The sequence below is a fragment of the Macaca fascicularis genome, chromosome 2 (genome assembly GCF_037993035.2).
Source record: "Macaca fascicularis isolate 582-1 chromosome 2, T2T-MFA8v1.1".
Taxonomy (NCBI): Eukaryota; Metazoa; Chordata; class Mammalia; order Primates; family Cercopithecidae; genus Macaca; species Macaca fascicularis.
Window position 1 is genome coordinate 79,896,802 of NC_088376.1, and position 22,545 is coordinate 79,919,346.

Here is a 22,545-nt window from a genome sequence, read left to right on the forward strand (position 1 = left end):
CTTCAATATTCTTCCAGAATCACTTGTACATTGCCTTTGGTTGTGTATGTATCTTTGTGAAAATGACAGCAGCACTGAATCAGAGTGATGCACCATTTACTCTGTGGTGTTTTATGTATTGTCACTGCAATTGCATGTTCACAGGCAGCTTTGTGTACTTAAGATTTACAAGTCATTTGTTTGCTTCCAAGAAGCCATCTGAGACGACAGTATATATTAAAGTTGCTAAACAAATTATATATTTCTTGTACCTAAAACTTCAGTGATTTTAGATGCATCATCTTTCTTCCTTTCCTTCTTCCTTCTCCCTCCCTCTCTCCCTCCCTTCCCTACTTTCTCCCTTTCCCACTTCCTCCCTTCCTTCTCTTTCTTTTCTTCCTGTTTTTCCAAAAAGCAATACATCATTTGTAATTCATTACGTAACTTCACTAAGAACCTGAAATTATTTATTCTTTGAAATCCCTTTTCTTTCAGTTTTTGCCTTTGCATTTATATTGTCTTTGTGACTCAAGTTAATATTTAAGTCACAAAGCAATTCACAGTTTTTAATCATTTTATTGGTATTATTAAACTTGGATTTTATCTTCCCTTAATTAACTAATAAGTTGATGAGATCAAAATATCAGATATGGATGTTATATCTTTTTAACAATAAATTTTCAAGCACTTAGTGTGTACAAAAAAGATGCCAGAGCTAAGAAAAAGAAAATTGTTGTTAGAAGAATTTAATACTCTCCATAAACCAGTAAAATTATTTCAAATTTTATTTTAAAAGGATGCATGGAATTCTTATGAGTAATTAAGGTAAACATTTACATCAGTTTCTTACGAAAATAATTTAAAATTTTTGTAGGGTAGTCTATGATGATTTCACTTAAGGAAGGTTTCTGGGATTTAATCTGAAATTATTAAGTATCCATGTTATAAGGTTAGGTTAAGATATTTTATTATTTTTGGCAGTTACTTATAGAGTTCCTTCTCTCTCCCCTAATTGCATATCTGTTGATTATCATTTAATTCAAAGTAAACTTGTGCCAAAGTAAAATTATATCAGTAGTGTTTGATGTAGAAGAATACAGTGAAGGATAGCCTATATACCACAGGCAGAAATACAGAATCCTATATATTTGTAATTTGTGCTCATGAAATACTACTTCCAGATCTGATTATGTATAGGTCCAAGTAGATAAATTTGAAAAAGGTAATAAATATCTTTTTATTTCTTCTTTTCTTTTGTTCCTTTTTACTTCCTCATTTCTTCATTACACAAATATAGCTTTGAGTTATAAATGAAAATACAAAGTGATGAGCACCAATACCCTACAGTGGCTTTCAGACATAGATTTCTGGTGCCTATGAAGAACTTTGTCACACAATTGAAAGACATTTTAAAACTGTATGGGATTTGAATCATCATATTTGAAAGAATTTGGCAGTTATTCAGCGCCTCCATCTGTCTCCCATAAAAGCTGCTATTATTAAGTCATCCCAGTGAGATGGGAATCTATGCTTTCTTTTAGGCTTTGAGAGAAAATGATTCAGTAATCTCTTTTTTTTAAACTTATTTCAGTGTTTAATAACTTGAACTGTCAAAGATTTTTTCATCATTACCCTAAATTCTTCTTGTTGTCATTTAACCAAGAATCAGATGAACAGCCTCATAGAATTAATATGTGAATGCAACATCAAAGGACACAATAATTACAACCCACACTGTTTTGCATCAGTCAAGCCATCCTAATTCTAAAAGTCCAGAACTGGGACTTTTATTAATAATTACATTTTAGTATTTAATACTCCTAATATTTATGAAGAGGTAATTTATTAAATGTGCCTCTGAATGTGTTAAATTGTCTAAAACCATATTTAAACATTATTTTTTATAACATACACATTGTTACCCTTTCTGTTTCCTTTGGTTGAAATTATCACCCTGTGGATAGCAATCTGAATAGCAGGAATGTATAGAATCCTAATGTAGAAGTATTTATTCTTGTGGAAACAATTTTGCTAGGACTTCAACGATTCTAGAAGTTATCCACTTGGAACTTTGAATGTCAGTAATTTTTTGTAAAAATAGAAATTCAAGTTTATTGAGTCATTCCATTTATTGTCGGTGTTTTTCATCCATTTCAATCTGAACCTATTTTCCTTGATCAGCTTCCTGATAATTTTGGTTCAAGTTCTAATCCTTCTTATGATCTGTCTCACCTCTACCTCTATTAGGTTTTCTGCCTATTGGATACTATGTTTACTGTTTGGATGGTGGATTCAATAGAGGCCCAAAGCCCAGCATTATGCAATGTATCTATGTAACAAATACACATATACTCCCTGAATCAAAAAAAATAATAATAATAATAATTCAAACTCATAGAAACAGAGAATAGAACGGTGGTTACCAATGCTTGGGAGTGGGGGTACAGGTTGAGTAGATGTTGAATAAAAGATACAAAATTTCAATTATATAGGAGAAATAAGTTCAAGAGATCTATTATATTACATGGTGACTACAGTTAATAACAATGTATTATCTACTTGAAAATTGCTGACAAGTAGATTTTAAGTATTCTCATCAAAAATTAGGTGCATTGGGTAATACATATGTTAATTAGCTCGATTTAGTCATTTCACAATGTATACATATTTCAAAACATCATATTGTACACCATAAATGTATTCAATTTTAAATTTATAAATTAAAGAAAGTTTCAAATTTTTTCACCAAAAAATAAAGCTAAAATTTTAAAAATTAATGACAGGAAAAAACATTTTTAAAGAAACTGTGGCTGGGCATGGTGGTTAATGACTATAATCCTAGTACTTCAGAAAACCAAGGCAGGAAAATCATTTGCAGCCTGTAGTTCAAGACCAACATAGTGACAGCCCATCTCAAAATATAAAACCAACTGAGCAACGTAGAGAAAGGCCATCTCTAGAAATACAAAAAGAAAAAAAGAAAAACTCTCATAAATAAATATATGATATATCATAAAATGTCACCGTAGGACACACACACACATACAAATCAAATTGTAGAAAGCGTCTAGCACCACCTCACAGTTCAAAAACAATAAAAAAATATGGCAGCCTCACAGAAAGGACAGTCTATTAGTTTTTCCCTCTTCCTATACCCCCGCTGTAGGTATTGCCATCCCCAAACTTCAGGCATTATTGTTACCATACTATTATTAGCTGTCCCTGCTATCAGTCCTGAAGACGCTTATAGTTCATTTTCTCATTACTTTGTTACTTTTATTGCTGTCACCTAGTCAGTCACTAGGTTGCCAGAAGCAATTGCTGGACCCAATTTTGGGACAAGAACTAGTACTGTAAATGGATACACCATATAGAGCTTTTATAATTGCAATAATTTACTTGTAATTAGATTTGTTTGCTTCATAAAGTTTCCAGTTACTCTCTACTGTTCTTTCATTTCAACTTGTGGTCTCCTTTTAGGATTTCCTGCAGAGCAGGTCTAGTGGTAACAAACTACCTCATCTTTTGTTTATTTGAGAATGTCTTAGCTTTTCCCTCACTTTTGGAGAACAGTTTTGATAAATATAGTATTCTTGGTTGAATGTGTTCCCCCCCCCCTTTGGCCCTTTGAATATATAAGCCCACTGATTTCTGGCTCCCAAATGTTTTAATAAGTAATCTGTTTATAATCTTATTGAGCATCTTTTACATATGATTAGTCATGTAAAAGACTAACCTGCTTTCAAAATTTGCTCTTTGTCTCTGGTTTTTGACAGTTTAATTATAATGTATCTCAATGTGGTTCTCTTTTAGTTCTTTTTACTTGAGTTTGTTGAACTTCTTGGATATTTATATACATGTCCTTAATCAAATTTAAGATTTTGACCATTATTTTTAAAAATAGTTTCCCTTACCATTTTTCTCTCTCTTCTCCTTCTAAAACTCCCACAATGCATATGTTGGTCGACTTGATATGCTCCACAGGACTCTAAGGCTCTGTTCATTATTCTGCAATCTTTTTATTTCTTTTCCTCAGACTTAATATTTTCCATTGTTCTATTTTCAAGTTTACTGATTCTTTATTCCGCCTGCTCAAATATGCCTTTAAATTCCTTTAATGAGTTTTTAATTTCAGTTATTGTACTTCTAACCTCTAGAACTTTTTCTTTCTTTTTAGATTTTCTGTCTTTTTATTGATATTTCCATTTTGTTTATACATCATTTTCTTGACATTCTCCACATTTCCTTTAGTTCTCTGAACATCTTTAAGACAGTTGTTTTAAAGACTTTTTCTGGTAGATCTGTCATCATATTTTTTTGTTTGTTTGTTTCAGGGGAAGTTTCTTTTTGTTTATTCATTTATTTGAATTGGCCATACTTTGTATGCCTTGTAGAAAACTAAATATTTGATTATAGTAATATGATAACTCTAGATATCAGATTATCCTCCTTCCCCAGGGTTTGCTGGTTTTTATTTGTTTTGTTGTTGTTTGTTTATTTTTTTTATTGGTATGGACTGTTTCCGTGCCGAGCGTCAACCTAGTGTGTAAAATGAAGGTCTTCTCAGGTCTTTTCTCAGACTGTGCCTTCCCCTGGACAAGTGCACAAGTGCAGTAACTTTCTGATTCCCCCTGTACATGTGACTGCTTTTGAATGTCCTAGTCTTTATTGTATGGCTCTCAAAAGGGGGCAAAGGGAGAAATTAGAAGGAAAAAAGACACTGGCACTGCCTTTTAAAATTTCTTGCAAATCACTTCAACCAAATGAGAAGCAACTTGCAACAAAAGGTAGCTACAACAATAATAGCCACTGCCTCTTTGTGTGCAGCTCTGATCAGAAGCAGCAATTAGTGATCAGAGCACAAATCCATGGTACTTGGAGGACAGGATTTTTTGTGCCTCCCCTGGCTCCTGCAAGTGGTATACAAGCTGCTCCTGGAGCACATGCACAGTTGCCTGCCAGAGGGCTAAGGGGTAGTGAATGAGTAGCGGCTACTATGGGAATAGATGAAATTGACCTAAATTTACCTCAGTTTTTGGTTTCAGCCTTACCCTGGAAGTTGCAAGCCTTCAGTATACTCCCAAGTCCGAACAGTTACATCAAACAGATTCTGCCTGTACCATTTTTGTCTAGGTGAGGAGACAGATTTCAGGTGCTTCTCACTCTGCCATGTTTCTAAAAACCTTCTTATCTATTGTATTTTAAAGAAAAACTAATACTTGGGCCGGGCACGGTGGCTCAAGCCTGTAATCCCAGCACTTTGGGAGGCCGAGACGGGCGGATCACGAGGTCAGGAGATCGAGACCATCCTGGCTAACACGGTGAAACCCCGTCTCTACTAAAAAATACAAAAAAACTAGCCGGGCGTGGTGGTGGGCGCCTGTAGTCCCAGCTACTCGGGAGGCTGAGGCAGGAGAATGGCGTGAACCCGGGAGGCGGAGCTTGCAGTGAGCTGAGATCCGGCCACTGCACTCCAGCCTGCGCGGCAGAGCGAGACTCCGTCTCAAAAAAAAAAAAAAAAAAAAAAAAAAAAAAAAAAAAGAAAAACTAATACTTGTTAGAAATTACTCAAGAAGAACGAAGGAAAGGGCTTTCTTTTTCTAATTCTAAAAATTCTGTCCAGAACAGAATATACCAGTTAGAGTGGTTTTGAGATTCCATTACAAGTGAGAGAAACCCAATTCAGAGTAGCTCCAGCAGCAATGAAGATTGTATTAGCCTAAGTAACTGAGTAATATGATGTATGAATGAAGAGGTATGTCTGCATCAGGAACATCAGGAATGAGGACACTGAAGGCATACCAGAATTCTGTCCATTTCCTCTTTCTCCTCCTTGACGGAGAGATTTGTGCTCTTAAGAAATTTTTGCTACAGAGGAGGGTTCTGGTGCCTTATAGCTCATAGCTTTGCCTGTTTATGGACATTAGATTTTTTTTTTTCTCCAGTGTGGAAAAATGAGATGTTATTTGAGGATGTTAGGAAGGAGTTTGGCTTGATCTGGGTTTACATTTTAGAAAGGTAACCTTGGTTGCTCCATTTTATTGTGGGGCATGAGGGGTACAAAAAAAAGGGAAGCCAGTAAGAAGGTTATTATAGTAGTTCAAAGGAGAAATAAATGTGACTTGGTATGAGATGGGCAGAGCAGAAAGGGTGGGAATGTTTCAACTGGGATACATTATGGAGGATAAAAAACAGGTCAGACTGATTGATTTGAAGATCTGAAGAATCAAAGAGGAATCAAAGATAACTCCTGTGGTTTGGGCTAAGAAATTTGATGGATAGTAATATCATTTAATGAAAGGAAATACTTAGGGATGAGAAAATGTGGTTTATGATTAATATATTTATTAAGCACTTAAGTAGAGATTCAAGTGACCAGTTGGTTATCCAATTCTGGAGTTCTGATCAGAGGCCAGAATGGACATAAAATTATTGAAATGGAGTTACGAGATTATCATTTTGTGAAAATGTGATTCTTTATCCAGAAAATGTAATAGAATCAACATAAAAATTCTAAAACATGGCAGAGATACAACAACAAAAAAGAACATCAGGCCAATATCCTTGATGAACATTGATGCAAAAATTCTCAATAAAATACTGGCAAATTGAATCTGGAAGCACATCAAGAAACTTATCCATCACAATTAAGTAGGATTCATTCCCAGGAAGCAAGGTTGACTCAACATACACAAATCAATAACTGTGAGTGATCACATAAACAGAACTAAGATAAAAAACAGATGTTTATCTCAATAGATGCAGAAAAAGCCTTTGATAAAATTCAACAACCTTCATATTAAAAACTCTCAGGAAACTAGGTATTGAGGGGACATACCTCAAAATAATAAGAGCTATATATGACAAACCCACAGCTAATATCATGCTGAATGGGCAAAATCTGGAAGCATTCCCCTTGAAAGCCAGCACAAGACAAGAATATGCCATTTCTCACCACTCCTATTCAACACAGTATAGGAAGTTCTGGTCGGGGCTATCAGACAAGCAAAAAAAAAATAAAGCATATTCAAATATAAAGAGAGGAAGTCAAACTGTCTTTGTTTGCAGATTACCAGATCTGATACCTAGAAAACCCCATCATCTCAGCTCAAAAACTTCTTAAGCTGATAACCAACTTCAGCAAACTCTCAGGATACAAAATCAATGTGCAAAAATTGCTAGCATTTCTATACACCAACAGGCAAGCCAAAAGCCAAATCAAGAATGAACTCCCATTCACAGTTGCCACAAAAGAATAAAATACCTAGGAATACAGCTAACAGTGGAAGTGAAGGACTTCTTCAAGGAGAACTACAAACCACTATTCAAATAAATCAGAGATGACACAGACAAGTGGAAAAACGTTCTATGCTCATGGATAGAAGAATCAGTATTGTGAAAATGGTCATACTGCCAAAGCAATTTATGGATTAAATGCTATTTCCATTAAACTACCATTGACATTCTTCACAGAATTAAAAGAAACTTTTAAAATTCATATGGAATGAAAAAAGAGCTCATATAACGAAGACAATTCTAAGCAAAATAACAAAGCTGGAGGCATCATGCTGCCAGACTTCAAACTATACTACAAGGCTTCAATAACCAAAACAGCATGGTACTGGTACAAAAACATACACAAAGACCAATGGAACAAAATAGAGAACTTGGAAGACCACACGTCTACAACCACTAGAAGGTATGAATCTCTTTTAAATTACATGAAAAATCCAGGATTATCCCTAATACTCAGTAAGTAATAATGTCTTCCAGAAATTGTTGTAGATTTGTTCAGACTCAAACAAATGAAGAATATAATTCCCTAACATATGAAGATAGAATATTGTAAACATTCAATCCAATTTTAGTTGATACCCAGTTTTGCCTTTTAGCAGATTTAGAATGAGTCACAGCAGCTGGTAGGAACAGCCTTAAAAGACAAGACGATGCCTACAGATGATTGGACTGGTAGTGATCTCAAATAATACCAGCATACTACCTGGATATTTTAGTGTGAGCTCTTGACTAAGTAATATGAACCTATTCCAGTTAGGTGGAGGGAGAAGAAAGTTGGTCTTAATCTGGGGCTTGAGTTACTGCAAGGAAGCTGAATCTACACAAAACTGGGTTTGAGGAAACAAGAATCATAGGTAAGCAAAGAAAGTGACTCTACAGAGAAATCCAGGAGAATAGAGAAGACTGAAAGGAACAGAAATAAAATACCATTGCATGTTATGAGAGAGTAAGGAGTTGCCTCAATGCCTGTTTTCCCTTCAGGCCCTATATGCACAGCATACTATTTTTTTTTTTTTCTCCTTCGATATCAGTATTTCCTGTTCTACATATAGACTTAGAATACCCCTCTTAGGCAGAGTTGGTAATGCTGATTCAGGTAGGAAAATAATCACAGATGTTGAAGAATATTTATGTTCAAAGACATATATAGCCAAATTATTTAATAGGAAAAAATGATTTAAGTTTGCAATAAGAGGAAATGATTAAATTGCAGTATTCAAAGTATCTGTACAAAGTAATATTACACAACCAATAAAAATATATATTTATGACAGTTATATCTTCATACATGTATTCATGTTATATATTAACATATATTTATATGACATATGTAGGTTGAGTATCTCTTATCCAAAATGCTTGGGGCCAGAAATGCCTCTGATTTCAGATTTTTTGGATTTTGAAATATTTGTATATACATAATGAGGTACCTTGGGGATAGAAACCAAGTCTAAACACAAAAATTATTTATGTTTCATATATATTTTATACACATAGCTGAAGGTAATTTTGTGTGATATTTCAAAAATGTGTACATGAAACAAAATTTGTATACAGTTAGCCAACAAAAAGCAAAGTCACTGTCTCAGCCACCCAGGATTTTTGGCATCACTGTAATTCATGATTCTTAATTCATCTTCAGATAAGCAATCATTTTCTTACACTTATTCACACATTAAATATTTAACAGTAAAACATATAGCATACCATTAATACAAGTGAAAAAATAATGTGTTCAGGGTAACTAAGCAGCACAGTAGCATCACCAGAATATCCTATCAGCTGTTAAACAACAGTGACGGCAAACAAAGGTAGCCTTTCAGTCTCAATCTGCAATGCTGTGTTTTGATTAAAAGGTTACTGTGCATTGTATTATAACCCCATTGGGGACACTTGAATAAACTGTGTGTTGTGCACCTGTGTTTTGAATGAGACACATCACATGAGATGAGGTGTGGAATTTTTTACTTGTGGCACCAGGTCAGTGCTCATAAAGGTTTGGATTTGGGGGCATTTTGGATTTTTGAATTAGGGATGCTCAACATGTATATGATATAGATGTGCATATATGTATCAAATGTGACATTGTGTGTTTATATATATATGACAATTATATATTCAATGACAATTCAGTTATATATATAGAAACTAATCTTATTAAAAGAAAAAGCAGAATGTAAAGCTGAAAGTAAACATGACACATTTATACATGCATTCCCATATGCCATCAGCCTCACTTGCCTAGGTCTTTATAATGTGATTATATGTTATTTCTACACACCAACCAACCTGCCAGAAGGGCCCTTACAGGTCTCTGAGTTATCTTTGAGAATTTCTCATAGGGCAGTCTACCCACGCTCTGTAACAGGTTCCTCTTTGGCCTTTGTTGTGGACATTGTGTCTTGACCTTGCTGTTGATGGACTGTTGTGAGTTCTCCACTCTTCAGAGACTCGCTGCCATCTGCTGGTTATTGTGACCAGTGCTGCTGCTCTAGTCTTGGAGTTGGGTCCCAACTCTCACTAATACCCACAACATAATCATTCCAGATTTTATTTATTTATTTATTTATTTTTGAGACCGAGTCTCACAGTCGCCCAGTCTGGAGTGCAGTGGCCGGATCTCAGCTCACTGCAAGCTCCGCCTCCCGGGTTCCCGCCACTCTCCTGCCTCAGCCTCCCGAGTAGCTGGGACTACAGGCGCCCGCCACCACGCCCGGCTAGTTTTTTTTTTGTATTTTTTAGTAGAGACGGGGTTTCACCAGGTTAGCCAGGATGGTCTCGATCTCCTGACCTCGTGATCCGGCTGTCTCGGCCTCCCAAAGTGCTGGGATTACAGGCTTGAGCCACCGCGCCCGGCCCATTCCAGATTTTAATAAGTCATGGGAATAGTAGAACTGCAGCACAAATTTGTTTCTGTCAATGGTGGCTCATTGTACTTAACGCCTAAATATTACTTCATATCTGCTTTCTCATGAGGACCCCATATACTATACTACTTCAACTTCCAGAAACAGTTTCTAGAAAAGTTCATATCTAAAGTCTGAACCCCAATATACTACAGTTATAGAGAGAGGAGGAAAACATTTATTTGCCTAAAGTCCAGCCCCCATGAATGTCCTGATCCAGGATGCTGGATGGTGGATATATTTATCTCCTGCATAGGGTATTTCTTCTCATAAGGAAAATGCATGGATTCCTAAAACCTCCATAATTATAATATTTATGCTACTCTTTGCAAAGCCTATATCATTCAGTTTTAAATATTTTACTGTGGATGCAGTCCCATCCAGGTTGTGATCCCCTGGATTGTAAAGTTAAGAGTTGATTAGGGTGACATGTCCTTCCTGCCATGACTGAATTCCTAATTTTTTAGTGACCAAATGCTTATATGATAGCACACTATGCACTAAAGAATAAAAATTAATTTTATTATAGGGTAATCCAAATGTGGATTTAAGGAACAAAGTATTTTCTAACTCTATAAATGACAATCCTACCAATAGAACCAATTTGTAACACTGCAAAAAAACCATTAACAACTCAATCTGAAGCAAGTTTTCCCAGTAAAAGTACCAGCCAAATGCCTGATTAACTAAAAGATTTGCAGAAGTGGCCCTTTGTAGAACGAAAATTCCCTTAAGGGAAATTTCTAGACTCTGAAACTGCTTACCATCCCCAAAATGATGTTATTCAAAATGAAACAATTTAAATTGCTCTCTTCAATGGTCATATGTAAACAGTGACTATCTCTGGGTGATGAGATTTGCTTTTTTAACAATTTTCTATATTTTAAAATTTTTCTATATTGAATCTGTATTATTAAAAATAAAATATTTTTTAAAGTCTATATTGGAGCTTATTTACCATAATTTATTGTAAATGAGTAATATAGCTGTTTGCCAAACTAGCTTATTAGTGGCTTGAACACTATTGACTTGATAAAGTTTTATTTTAAATGAAAAATTCTCATTTTGAAAAAAACCTGATGTTTCTATTAGTCACATGATGATTATGTCTGTAAGGATTCCAGTCAGAATTTATAGTAGTCAATAAACAAGCTCAGAACTCCTAAAAAGTAACAGATGAGATTGAATCTCATTTTCCCCCACTTAAATTAGAACATTATTAACTCTGTGTTGTTTGGAACTTGGGGGAAGGTTCATTTTTTTTTTGTTTTTTAGGTTGTTAAAATCCAGGTAGAGTTAATTACTGAACTACAAATTGTTTTTAAAGGAAAAGTAATGGGTAATTTTATGGCATGGGCTTTGAGTTCATCAGAAATTTTCAACACTAATGAAATTATTATATCCTTATGTTATCATTTTTGATAACATTTCTTATATTGGGTTTAACCATCTTGGCGATAATTTCTAAGCCAATTAATTATATACGCCAACAGAGTTCAATTTAATTTAGTTGTATATTCAATTCCCTTTGACCGTGGTGCAACTAGGAAATAAACTTTAATTCAATTTTAAGTACAAATAATTAAATGAATTGGGCTTATGAATGAAATCTTCTCATTGGCAATGCCAGGAGGTCAATTAAGTAGTTTTACAGTATTTCTGTGAATGAAAATGCATCTCCAATTGTGTGATAAATATTCGCTGTATAGGACTGAAAACACTGTTGATTTTATTAGTCTTTCAGTTAGTCTGGAGTAGATATTTTTGTTAAATTTACAGAAACCACTATATATTTTTGAAAGTAATATTTCTTAATATGAATTTGATGTGGAAGACTATCATCTCTTCTACTCGACCAAAATAAAACTCTTTGGAGACACTTTATATTTATTTCTTTTTACTAAAGCAATGTTTGTTTAGGTTATGTTGTGAAATATATATAAACCATGTGTTTTTGATACTGAAATTCAGTTCAAATGTATGTCCTCTATAAACAATAAAAGAGCTCTTTCATAAATGTCCTAAAAACAATGATTCGAATCATGCCTGAAACAGCATGATTCCCTGATTCATTTGAGTTATTTTAAAATAACTCAGCATTATTGCCCTTGGACTCTTTCTTCTTTTCATCAGTTGAAATGTATACTTTTAAATCATTTTTTTAAATTTAACTTTCTCACTTTTTTTTCAGTATGTAACTTGTCCATCCTTTTACTGACCTTTATAAGTGGTTCTCTTTGTTATAAGAACAAAGTAACAGTGCCCTCTTACTTGATAATTATCAGGAAACTACAAGATCAAAGAAGGAATAGTTAATTTTATGTCTTCTTCTTTCTGTAAATCTTCTATGCTCTTTGATGTCACTCCTTATTGATCAGGAAAGAAAGTCTACCTCAAGTGGGGGTATGGGTCAGCAAACACAGCTTCTGAGCTCAAAGACCATCATCTAAATAAAAATAGAGATTATATTGTTACTGATTAAGATAACTACATATGTTTATTTTTTTCTGTTAAACACATAGCAATCAGGTCAAATTGAAATTATTTTCATTAAGCCTCACATAATTTTTGCAATACAGTTTGAACTTGCCTATATTAATTAGCTGAGTACAAGTCCATTTCTTACAAAATAAATATATTAGGCCAAGTCCTATAACCCCTATCTCCATTTTATAATTATCTGTGCTTAGTTAGCAAGGACTGAATTCATTGTCTTAGACTTTTTTTTAGGAGCATTCTTATGCATTAGGTAGCTATTTGTTCTGCTGGATAATTTCTATTAATTAAATTTGGTAATCCCATAAAATGAAGCCCAGTACATTCATCTCTTGAGTCATTATCTCCTTCTTTAAGTTTTGGATAATAAGCTCATCTGCCTCTTTGAAATGTCTCATGATTCAGCTGTTCAGAGAGATTGTCCATCTAAAGCAGAATGCATGAGATAATCAGACTCCTTTTCCACCTCATGGTGAAAGAGAACATTCTTTGCTTAGAAATGCTATCTAGAGATGAAATTATACATCTAATATTTTATGACCTGCCAAGTTACATAATGAAAAAAATCATTCAAGAATACTGTTTTTTTTTTTTTTTTTGTCATGTTATAGTGTAATACTTATTGTTAAACAATGAAACAGGTTAACACTACCATTTGGCTTTAATGTTTGACTACCGAAAAGCTAACTGTTGATCAAATTTGTTTTTTAATTGTGGCTCCCTGGGCCACTCACACATATGCATTGAAACAATTTATTAGTGTAAAGATTAATTGTGGTAATTTTATTGTCTTGGGATTAGATTAAGAGACCTTCAAAAACTCCTTTTGATGAAACAAGTAATAAATTGTAGAAACAGCTAGTTCTGTGGTTCAATATTTATATGTCTGTGCTAGAAGCTTTACATAAATTTGAAAACTTTTTGTAGGTTTTGCAGAGTGAAAATATGCCAATACTTTAGGCACACTTATAAGCCCGTCTTGTCTTCAGTCTGGTTGGCTATGTCCAGCAAAGTTTGATTTCTCCAGAAGGACCATTATGGTTTATTGGCTTAATGAAGCAAATTGGAAAAAGTTTTGTGCAGCACCTTTTCTGTGCTCTGATTGCTTTATAAAATTGCAGAGTATGTTTCAGTTTTAAACAATTCCCAATGATAGGTTTATTTCCAGTGTGGCAAAACAGGACCTGAGAAAATAACTATGAGTATCTTGCACACACGCACACACACGCACACACATGTATGCACACTAGTTCTAACACCTTATGTTAACTGCCTCAGAGTACCCTCCAAGCAATAGTGAACAGAGTACTGATTTCCTTCTTTGTAAATTTTCCAGGATATCATGATCAACCTAATTGTGTGGAGAATGGTTTTGGAATCTGCTGATTAACACTTGATTATACAGGAGCTCTCTAAAAGAGAGATGTGTCCCTTATGCTGATTCTTTCTCAAAATGAAGATTTTCACAGGTAGACCATTAGTGCCAGACACTGAAGAATTCTAGTTTTCTTTGTTAAAAACAGTGTATAAAAAATTTTAAAGAATTCTTCATTTACAGAAGGAAAATAAGAGAACAATGTATGGGCCTGTTTAGTGTTTACGTGGAGTAGAAGAGATGAATCTGGAAAATGTTGGAATGTCCTTTCGGCAAACATGAATAGGAGTAGAATTCTGTCTTTTTTGGGGACGGAGTTTCACTCTTGTCACCCAGGCTGGAGTGCAGTGGCGTGATCTTGGCTCTCTTCAACCTCTGCCTCCTGGGTTCAAGCAATTCTGCCTCAGCCTCTCGAATAGCTGAGATTACAAGTGCGCCCCACTACGCCCAGCTAAGGTGTTTTGGGTTTTATTTTTTTGTATTTTTAGTAGAGACAGGGTTTCACCATGTTGGCCAGACTGGTCCCAAGCTCCTGACTGCGGCTGATCCACATGCCTCGGCCTCCCGAAGTGCTGGGATTGTAAGCATGAGCCACTGCACCTGGCCTGTCCTCTCTTTTTAAGAGACAAGGTCTTGCTCTGTTGCCCACGCTGGAGTAGCTGTGGCAAGATCATAACTCACTGTAGCCTTTAACTCCTAGGCTTAACCACTACTGCTGCCTCGGCTTCCCGAGTAGCTCTGACTGCAGGCACACACCACCACACCCAACTAATTAATTTAATTTTTTTTTTTTTGAAATAAGGGGTCTTGCTATGTTGCCCAGGCTGGTCTCAAACTTCTGGGCTCAAGTGATTCTCCTGTCTCAGACTCCTAAAGTGCTGGGATTACAGGCGTGATCCCCTGTGCCTGGCCTGTCCTCTCTTATTGATGGTTATGGTTTAAAAACACTGATTCTTATGTTCTCATTAGTAGCCAAAATAATGTTTTAAAAGATACTTTATTCTAATATTTTATAAATTTCCTTTTATAGTGTATATTAAATAATTCTGATCTGGTACTATTTAAGAGCCTCATATGTTCACTATTCCCTGAAAAAGTGAATAAAGTTTCTAGGTCTACTTATGAAGTTTATGGAAACACTTAACTTGAATTATGTGGCTAGGAACTCAAGTAGAAGTGTATTGTTAAAAGATAATTTAAAAATAAAATTACGGTACGTACAAATATAAAATGGACATATGCCCAGGACTTTTACTCATTAATTAATGAGATAACCAGTAAGATGTTACAATTAATTCAGATGTATTTAAAGATATATATGAGCAATAAGGAAAGCTGAAATGAATGTACACATACATGCAAAACTGCTGTGTCCACAAGGCAATGAAGAATTGCATTCCTCAGGACTTAGTCCATTTGCATTTCTATAGAGGAGTAATTTGCATTATTATCAGTTTTCTACTATTTACAGGGTTATAAAATCGCTCGAAGACAATGGAAGGTAGAGGTAACCGATAAAGACGTACTAGACAGTACATCCAGCAGAGCTTTTGCACTTCTCAAAGCATTTCCCATTTTTTTCCTGATGGTATTAATGCTGTTCACATTGCTGTCTTTCCACAAGCTTGTTCTTTAAGCAAAAGCCGGAAGTTTTTTGTATTACTTTTTATGAGTAAATATCTGAGAAAAACAATTTAGTTAGACCCAAAGTAATAATTTAGGCCACCTATTAAAGACTATGATTCTGAGATGAATAGAATATGCTTTCTGTCATCTGAGACCATTCCTCTTATTTCAATTACTTGATATAGCATGATATGTGCTATAAGTGATTTATAAAGTATTGAGTGAGTGTGGCAGAAATTTTGGCTTCAGAGGATTAGAGAGGGTGGCTTTTAGTGATGTTAAACATTTTACATCATTGCACATGAACAAACACCTTTTCGTATCATCCACATCTGATTCTCCTCATGCCTAACAGTTGGAACTGAAGAGAAACTTTCCTCTCTGTGAGAGAAAACTGATTGAGTGTGCTGTGCTTCATCTCATTCATATGCATGAACTTAACTTTTGTTTTGAGACAAGGTCTCATTTTCTCATCCAGGGTGGAGTGCAATGGCATGATCATGGCTCATTGCAGCTTTGACCTCCCAGGCTCGATCGATCTTCCTGCCTCAACCTTCAGAGTAGCTGAGACTACAGGCATGTGCCATCATGCCTGGCCAATTTTTGTATTTTTTTGTAGAGATGGGATTTTGCCATGTTGCCCAGGCTGGTCTCAAACTCCTGGGTTCAAGCCATCTGCCCACCTAGGCCTCCCAAAGTGCTGGGATTACAGGCATGAGCCACTGTGCCTGGCCCATATACATGAACTTCTAACAAAAAATTGAAGAGACCCTAGGTGGAGAATATACTAATTCAAAATATCATGTTCTGGAGATGTAGGAAAAAAACTATAATTGAAAAATGAATGAAAAAAATATTTAAATTTTAGGGGTAGGAAGTGGAAAGCCCAATTTGAAGAAAGCGGCGTGCAAACCTGGGGTCAGACAAGTACAGGAGAATACATTGAGTGTATCCTGAGTTAGTTTAGTAAAATTAAAGAGTTATTTAAAATAGATTTTAGGATGTTACTGTAATTATTGATTTCATAAGAATATATTATATTTTTCTTGCTCTACAGAGTTTTACCTTGCATGTTAATATCAAAATTTATTACAGCAAACTGTTCATAACCTTTTGTTGAAACAAGGTTTGAAAGTTTCTTTGTTCATTTTCCTGAGCTCAAGGACTTACAAGGTAGGACATATAATAAGTGAATCCTGTCCTACTCATCACTAGTGGCAGATGTTTCCCCAAGATATGTTATTAGTCATAATAGTAATTACAATTAAAAAAATGTCTGCTCTATTAAGTGTGCTTCTGAGGAACACTCTTTTATTTTAAAGCATAAAGCATTGTCCTATTCAGCAGAAGCCAAATCTAATACAGGCTGGTAAAATGTCCTGTATACAGTTGTTTGGGATCTCTTTGTATGGTATGTGGTAAATCACCAAAATGGAATAAAGATAGCTGAGAAATTAATATTGGCTTTTGCTAAACTAGTGACAAACTGTAAAAATGATGAATTAAATGTGCTAATTAATTGGTACTCTTGCTTTTTAAAAATTATGCAGTGGTAATCTATTGATTATTGGCTGACCATTATATAGAGATTAGGTCTTATTTCTCATCCTGCTATTTCCCACCTTTGCAACTTTCTTCTTGATGAGAAAGGGGCATCACTCCTAAATAACATTTTTTTTAAAACATTGCGTATTCAAATTTAAAGAACAGAGTACAAGATTAAAGTGTAAAATTTTTGTAATCAGAGCTTTATTGGAAAGTTTAGTGTGTATAGGCATTGTAGATGTGGCTGTAGAATTTATGGACTCAGTTAAAAATTGTCACCTGATAAAAATGAAGTTAACAATCCATTCAAATGATGAGATTTGCATCTACAGATATATTACCACCTAAAAGCTGAGATTGCATATATTGCTGATGGACTCCTAGAAATGAATCAGGCATCTTTTAAATCTCAGTAAAATGATTATGTTTTCTTCCAGATACTATCTAAAATATCACCAATATAAGATTCCTCATCAATCACTTCTCAACCTTTTGACTAAGATCAAGTGTAGTATCTATCTTCATCAGTTTAATATCTGAGATTGCCTTTATCTGAGGACAATATATTTAATGGATTTTTGGAACAGAGAGAAGGAATAGGAGCTTGTTCTGTCCACTCCATGCATTGACCTGGTATTGCAGGACCTCCAGAAACACTGCCCCCTCCCCTCCCACACACATAAATTCTCACCAATCTTGAGGGAATGTTAAAATAAGATGTGCTTTGATTGGCTGATAATAAAGCATATTAGAAATGAAAGAACTGTAAAGAAGTAATTTATCTTCAAATTGGGAAGCCACTTCTAGCTAGTGGATCTAAGTGTTTGGCAACATATTCTGTAGCATAAAACTAACTTAATACTTGATTTTAGACTCAGGAGACATGCATTGGGTTCCATGTTGCCTCTTGTTAATCATCTACTTTTGGAAACATTGCTGAACTCTATTCTCTTTCCTCATCTTTGAAATTAGGTTAATCACATCATAGGATAGTTGTGAGTAATAAATAAAATCATCTATTCTCATGCCTGACACACAATAAGTGCTTAATAAGTATTTATTGGCATTGCCTCTTGCTAGAATCTGGTTGGAATGATACATGAAACAACTTTGTTCCTTTGCCATGATACTTTAATACACATTCTCATCTGTGTCACCACAGTAGAGGAGTGCCACTTCCTATCACAGGGGAACCGATACTTGTGTCAGCAGTTGCTGAATAACACTAGAAAGTCTAGGTGAAATAGTAAAAAATACAGAGATGAATAGTTTAAGAAAAGCCTCTTAACTGATTCTGGTATAATTCCCTTTAATTAAATAATTGGCTTAACATAATTATGATCTTTTCTGAAGTATATTGATGACAAGAAGGTGGCCTGTGAATGAAATGTGCAATTTTTTGACTCCAGAATTATTAAAGTATAAATTGCTAAACTATAATTGTGGATTATAAATTGATCACTGATCATCTTCACATGAGTGATTAAAGATTCAACCCTGTAGATCTGAACACCCACAGCATCAAGGTGAAGTTGCCAGGGAACTGATGATTCTCTCACACTTCTTTATCTACATTTCTGTCCAGAAATGGACTGTCCTCTTCCCTCAGAAATCCTAGCTGTCCAATCAAGCAGCCATTTCAAGCCAGAGACAGTCTTGGACACACTACACAGGTCTGACGACTAAGTGACAGCCCATCAGTGGAATGAGATGCCTTTTCTTGAAGGCTACTTACTGGTTTCCAGCAAAAAAAGGGAAAAGTTCAATGAGAGAGAACAAACTTCTAACTATGTTGTTCTTTTTGGGCACATTGTATATGCTGAAAAGTTAATGCTGTTTTTAAAGTTAATTCATGATAATTGAACCGAAGTGCTCTGAAAGTGCTGTTAGAGTCTATTTATGAACCCAGTGCCCTCTTTGTCAATTCAGTAAAAGCACCGTTCAGTAAAAGAAAGGAGAGAGAGACGGCTGCATGGTGTGCACTTAGCCATATGTGCGTCCTTTCTCTGTAAAGTATCTGTTTTTCTAAGTGCTTTTTTTTTTTTTTTTCTTTTAATCTGTCTACCTCATTGAGTCAGCGGAGCTGCCAGTCCCATTATCACTCCACTTTGAGGACTGGGAAGGGCTGATAAATGTATTTTGGTCGTGATTCACCACAAATCACTTTTGTTGCTCTGAGGTGTAGGTCACTGTTGCAATTATAGGTCAGCAAGAGGAGAGCACGTGGGACAAGTGAATTAAATGAACTACTGTTTGATGATCACATTGACAAATATTTTTAAACAAATATAATGGACAGTCTTTGTTAGCACATGGAATATACTAATCGTTTCCAGGAGTGCTGTTGGGAGTGAGTCTTTCATATGAAGAATCAGCAATTCCATTTTAATGGCAAAATGTTGGTAATACCTTTATCTTCAACAATAGCAGGTTAATTGAATTGAATTATATTTTATTAAAATGATAAAATACTAAGACACTTAAATGGTGATGTAAAATATCATTTAATTACATGGAATATGGTCTCTGATAAATTAAGTGGAAAAGGAGAATACAAGATCATGTTATATATTTTGTTTTAAAAAAGTATTTCTCTATATGGAAGGATTACCAGGATATGCATATGATATTAACAGTAATTTTTTGGTAATGAGATTTAAAATTTTTCTTATTAGTTCTCTCTCTTTTTTTTTTTACTAAACATGAACTATAAGATACTGTAATAAAGTTATAAGAAAGTTGTTAAATAATTTTTTAAAAAGAGTATGTGCATGTCAAAGAAATCATGCTTGTGAACAAAAAGAAATTAGAAAGCATAAAAGGCTTATTTCAGTATTTCTAATTAGTTACCCAACTATATTACATTGTTCCTAAGAATTGAACCTTTCGGAATCCTCTGAAAGTAAAACCATATTAAAGAAAGAAACGTAGAGTAACCATGAGCATGTAGTTTGAAAAAGATACAGAAATCTCAGCTATGTGTAATTCTTTAAAAAAGAATTGAATCCATGATGGCCTCTCATTCTGAAAATGAAATAAGGCAGTATTTATTTGAAGCTAATAAATGAGAGTGTATTATTGTATGCAAAACTGCGCTTTAAAATGTTTGTAATGTAAAATGTTTATAATATAAAATATTTCATGTACTAACAGCAAATCACAGAAACAAATATGACATTAGCTTGTGGGGGGAGTTTGAAAGTTCCAGATGCTAGAATTGGCTGAGGCTCTTTGCAGCATCGTCCAAATAAAAGTGGATAAGCTGAGGGGTTTACACTAGTGATAATGGAAGGAACATGGAGTCAGAATGGCTTCCTATATACCTATGGCTTGTGTGACCTCTTTGGGCCTTGGTTTTTTAATCTTCAAATGAGAGAAAATAATACATACCTATTAAAGTTGTTAAATAAAAAGCATATTTAAAGTGCCTAGGAAAATGCTTGCCAAATAGCAGTGATTCAATGAATATTAGCTCTGTACTTGAATTTGGAGTCTCCCTTGGTGACTCAAATTTAATTACTAAAAACGCTAATGGCTTCAAAAGTAGCCATTTAAGAGAGTGCATTCACAGCAGGGAGAAAAACTTGAGCAGTTATCCTTCCACAGAACTCCATGAACAGGTCTTGGGATATTTTATTCAATTTAAAACCAAAGGGCTATGGAACAGTGAGTTTTCAAATTTCTATCATTTGTTTGGGTTCATATTTGACTTTGGTAAGTTCACCAATATGGATTCTTTTAGCTAAAGAACAAGTTGGATTTTCATCATAGAAACTTCATATTCAGTAGATTAACTTGATTGGCAGCCATTCTAAGGGAGAGATTCAGAAACAGAATAACAAGTCTGTCGCAATTTAAGACTGAACTACTGAATGAGGAAATCAGGATCGAATTTCGTCATGATGACATCTATTAGACTTCCATGATCATTATCTCAAGAAAAAAAAAATCATGGCTCTATTCAAGAGAAGAATTGTTGTAGAGGAAAGGAAGTGCTAAAACAGTTTTATGAAATTACATTCTGAGGTGTTATACAAAATAGTACTCTCTCTGAAATGTAATTTGCCTTTAAACTATTCAGAAGAGTCTGAATGGTGATTGTTACCTGAGTTTTTAATCCAAAAGTTCAGTGATGGAGCAGCATCTGGGCCTAGCCCCATCTCTAGTGGCACATCCTGAGTGACTAAGACATAGACATGAAAGCTTTATCTGGGGTTACAGGGATCCAGTGGTTTCATTCAGCTTACAAAAGCAGAATCCTATTGGTTTCCAGTCTTCTTTGAGTCTGTTTTGTTTTTAAATCATTGCAGCCTGCCAGGCACAGTGGCTCACACCTGTAATCCTAGCACTTTGGGAGGCCGAGGTGGGAGAATCACCTGTCAGGAGTTCAAGAGCAGCCTGGGCAACATGACAAAACCCCGTCTCTACTAAAAATACAAAAACTATCTAGGCGTGGTGGTGTGTGTCTGTAATTCCAGCTACTTGGGAGGCTGAGGCAGGAGAATCACTTGAGCCGGGGAGACAGAGGTTGCAGTGAGCCGAGATCGTGCCTTTGCACTCCAGCCTGGGCAACAAGAGCAAAACTCAATCTCAAAAAAGAAAAGAAAAGAAAAAAAAAAAATCATTGCAGCCTAAATGTCCTTTTACCTGTTTCTAAGTCACAATAATTCTGAAGTGATCATTTCACGAGCTACAACAAAAATATTCTCCAAAGCTATCAGGCTAAAACAAAGCAGTTCTGTGATTGTAAAAAAGCTTTAAACATCTGAATTTGGTCGGGGAAAAGAGCACGTTGTAGTATCTTTTCAGGATTGTAAAGCACATGTAAATGGATGGTATTGGACATATGGAATTGTTCATTTTACAGAATACTTACTATCAGATGTTCTTAAATAACAGGATGAAGAACACATGCTTAATTAGCTCAATTGTCTATGGATAACTGTGTTGATGCTCAACTTTTCTTTCAGTTTCCAGTTTAGGATGCCATATAATGCTTGTACATTCTGCTTTAATAAAACCATCTAGCACCACTAAAATCCTGCCATAGTGCATCGAAATATTTCTACTCAGCAACACTATTATCACTTAAAGCTGCAGGCAGACCTTAAACTACAATTTCATGGGCTATATTTTGTGGACATTGTATTCTACAATTTTATTCAATCATGAACACATTTTCTCAATGCTTTTATTTGATAAAACATAGCCTTTAATATTACATATAATAGCGTTAGTAATTCTTTTTTTTTAAGACATGAGAAATTATTTTATTTTAATATTTTAACTGAACAACAGGTTTCAATCTTTAAGTTGACTGAA

At 34.9% G+C, this 22,545-nt stretch overlaps 1 protein-coding gene and 1 non-coding gene across 4 annotated transcripts in view; both read left to right on the forward strand.

Moving 5' to 3' along the window:
- The window catches only part of LOC102145424 (vitamin K-dependent protein S-like), a 602,541-nt gene that overhangs the window by 225,125 nt on the left and 354,871 nt on the right, over window positions 1–22,545 (forward strand). The window lies entirely within an intron of this gene.
- On the forward strand, window positions 17,700–17,890 carry LOC123572128 (U2 spliceosomal RNA). Its single transcript, XR_006696459.2, has one exon. It is a non-coding gene; the product is annotated as a U2 spliceosomal RNA (small nuclear RNA).